Below are 3,718 nucleotides of genomic sequence, written 5' to 3' on the forward strand. Positions count from 1 at the left end.
GGGGACGTGGCACGCGCCTCTGTGTCCAGCTCAGCCCCGGGGATGACACTGCGCCTGCGCCCCTACACTTCCAGCTCTCCGGAATCCGGGTAAGAAGGGGCGCACCACCCACCTTGACCCGCAGAGAGCAGCCTTGGAGCCCCTGCTGTCGTGTCTCCCGGTGGCAGCAGCGCCTTCTGCATTGCACAGGGAGAAAAGCTGCATCCTTGCAAAGCTTGGACTGCAAGGTGCCCTTCTTGCCAATGTGATGAGCAGCAAGCACAGGGGGACCTCCTTGCACTGGCTGCTCACCAGGGTGTGTAGTTTGTTCAGAACCAACTTTCAGTGCCAAAGCTCCGCCTGTCCTAATGCTGAACAAGTCAAAGTCAAGGGTGCCGCTGAGCATGTGCAGAATGCACCGCGCCTTCATGGATCAGTTCCCACAACTCCAGGGTGACCAGATGTCATAACCGCAAAAGAGGACCAGGCACCCCGAAACGTTGGACATCCAAGAAAAACGTCGGACAGGACAAAATCAAAGCCAAAAACACTCATGTATTGATTTCATGGGGTTAAATTAAACACTATATTATTTATTATTCAATTTAAAACGATAATACATGATTTGTTAAATATAAGAAGGCTATGCGCCACCTGCAGGGGCCCCCATACAGAGAAAACGAGGGCATTTAAGTTCTTTTCCAGGACACAAGGCTAAATAAGAGGACTTGTCCTAGAAAAAGAGGACATCTGGTCACCCTGCAGAACTCCCACATGCACAACTCAGACCCACATGTCTGAGTCTAGAGACAAGTGCTCTGAGGTTGAGAGAGGCTGTGACTTCTGATTCCTATTTGGAAAGTGGGCCACTGGGTAGAAGGACAGTAACATGAAATGTTGGGACAGTATGTCTGTTCGTCCCTGCGTTGCTGTGTTTTCTCAGACTTTCCAAGCAGTGGTTTAGCTAGAGAGGGTGCAAAGCACTAAGTTTTGCAGGCACTTGAATGTGCCGTACAAGCAGCCCCTCCCCCTTCTCTTCGGAGCCTTTCTATGGGAGCAAAATGGAGGCATTTCACTTGCATGGTGTGTTCAGGCACCTGCAAAACTTAGTGCTTTGCACCCCCTCTAGCTATGCCACAGATGTTGTACAGTGCCATATCTAGTTTGACCATTAGGACCAAAGTACATGTTCGGTAAAACATTGTAATGATATAGGTAGAGGCTCAATTTTACATCCATGCAACAGCCACAAGGGCTGTGGTTCAGACTGGGACTGTGGCACTGAGGTAGAAGGCATTTAACCCTTTTCATCCATATTGTTTTCCTGCAGAAAATCACTATATAACTCCAAAAAGTGCTATTGTAACAAGGGGTCCAAAAGTACACATAGGTTTACAGCCTAAAGCTGCAATCCTAACCACACTTTCTGAGAGTAAGCCCATTGAATAAAATAGGACTTACTTCTGAGTAGATCTGGTTAGGACTGTGCCCCAAGTCTTATTGAACACAATAGGCTTACTTCAGTTTTCATCATTGTTAAAAGTCTAGATGTATAACATGTCTCCAAATGCATTCGCATATCATGGTAGCATCAAGTCAAATATATTAAAAATAAAATATTGAAATGAATGGGGACCCACCTGAAAATGGCTTGTGACCCACCTGGTGGGTCCCAACCCACAGTTTGAGAAACACTGCTCTAGGGCACACCTTTTTCTTCTACCCTATTTTTCTCCTCCTTTCCCTACTGATACCTGGGAAGATGAGCCTATCTCGAAGCTGAAGCTGAAGCTGGAGTCAGCAGCCATGGTGGGATTATTATGATATCGGAGGTAGAGGTGAGCTCATCAGCCTCTTCTTGGCCTCTCTTCTCACCAATCCTTTCTTCTCCTCTTGGTGCCTGCCTACTGGAGGCCAGACAGTGATTTTATGACATCAGAGGTATGTAAACAAATAATCTTCACTCCCTGTTTGAAAGGTTCGGTTGGTTCTGCAAACTCAGAGAGCCCCATGGAATGTGACAGTTGTTTCAGAATTCAGGCAGAAACTGTCAACGGGCCAAGCCAACAAAAATAACAAACCGTAGATGTCACCTACTTTCTGTGCTAATCCTCTCTGCTCCAGAATATGCCAATATTCCCTGCTCTCTCTTTTTTTGTCCTGACAGAAAAGGACATTTGTGGCCCTCATAACATATCTTGCTCTCGTAACATGTACTTCCACATGACTGGATGTGATATATAATCAGAGCCTGAATCATTTTCAAATGAAGAACAAAAGTGCTGTGAATGGGGGCAATCGGGAACAAGCCATCTTGGAAAGGGGCAAAATGAGTGGCTTATGCCTTAATTTGAAGAGCAGTTAGTAAGGCCCAAATCCTAACCAACTTTCCAGCACTGCCATAGCTGTGCTGATGGGGTGTGTGCTGCATCCTGCAGTTGGGTGGCAATCACGGAGGCCTCCTCAAAGTAAGAGTATGTTTTCTTACTTTGGAGCTACATTGCCCTTACCTCGGTGCTGGAAAGTTGGTTAGGACAGCACCCTGAATGTCTTTAGGATCAAGGCAGAAGTGATACTTTTGGTGTAGTCCTTAGGCCAGCCATTTCCAACCACTGTGCCATGGTACACTGGTGTGCTGCGACTAGTCTCCAGGTATGCTGCAGAAGTTTGGAGGACGGTCATATATTAGTAGAGCCGATGGGGATGTGAACCCTCCCCCCCACCAGCAGCATGGTGTGCCTTGTCAATTGTCAAGAAACTGATGGTGTGCCTTGACCATTTGTGCCTTGTCAGTGTGCCGCAAGATGAAAAAGGTTTGAAAATGGCTGCCATAGGCCTTTGGCTGTTGTATACCATGGTGAGTAACCACTCAGTGAATGGTTGCCTATATCCCTCCTTTGTGATGAACTTGTTTCAACAATACCACTTCAGAGGTCTGTACAAGTGCACAATGAGGCATGTGTTACTAATTGGGATTGGATGTATGGAATATAACTTGCCAGTCTTAAAAGATTACATTGGCTCTTCTTGCAAGCCAATATAAATCTGTTTCAAAGTCTAAGACACCAATTTTAAAGCCCGAAGTAACCAGCAACCAGGCTACCTTACAGAGGACCTCATCCTGCCTGACCCTGTCCAGTTATGTTCTTCTTTGGAGGCCCTTCTTTGGGTACCCCAGCCTTCAGAGAGTATTAAATTTATTTATTTCAAAGGTTTTTATCCTGCCTTTCCTCTGCCTGAGCACATGCCCAAGGTGGCTTACAATTTATAGCTAAAATATACAATTTATTAAAACAATGAATTTTTTAAAAAAAACCAATCGGAGGAGGGCAAAAACTATTTCCAATCAAGGATCTGCTTTAGAGGCACAGGAAACAGACAACCCATCACCCAAACAATAGACAAAACGAAAAGGTTTTGAGCCCTCGTTGAAACACTATGAGGGAGGGGGTAGTAGAGAGTTCCATAATTGTGGTGCCACTATCGAAAAGGCTCACCCCCATACCACCAATCCCCTGAGAGAAAGGCACTTGCAGGAAAGCCCCCTCAGATGACCTAAGAGGGTGGGCTGGAATATATGGAAGGAGGTGGTCCCTCAGATAACCTGGCTCCAAACTGTGAAGGGCTTTAAAGGTCAATACCAGCATCTTGAATTGGACCCGGAAGCAAATGGGCAGCCAGTGCAGTCACCAAAGCAGCAGTCTGACAGAATCAAATCACCTAGCTCCAGTAACCACCC

This window comes from Tiliqua scincoides, chromosome 3, assembly GCF_035046505.1.
Source record: "Tiliqua scincoides isolate rTilSci1 chromosome 3, rTilSci1.hap2, whole genome shotgun sequence".
Lineage (NCBI taxonomy): Eukaryota > Metazoa > Chordata > Lepidosauria > Squamata > Scincidae > Tiliqua > Tiliqua scincoides.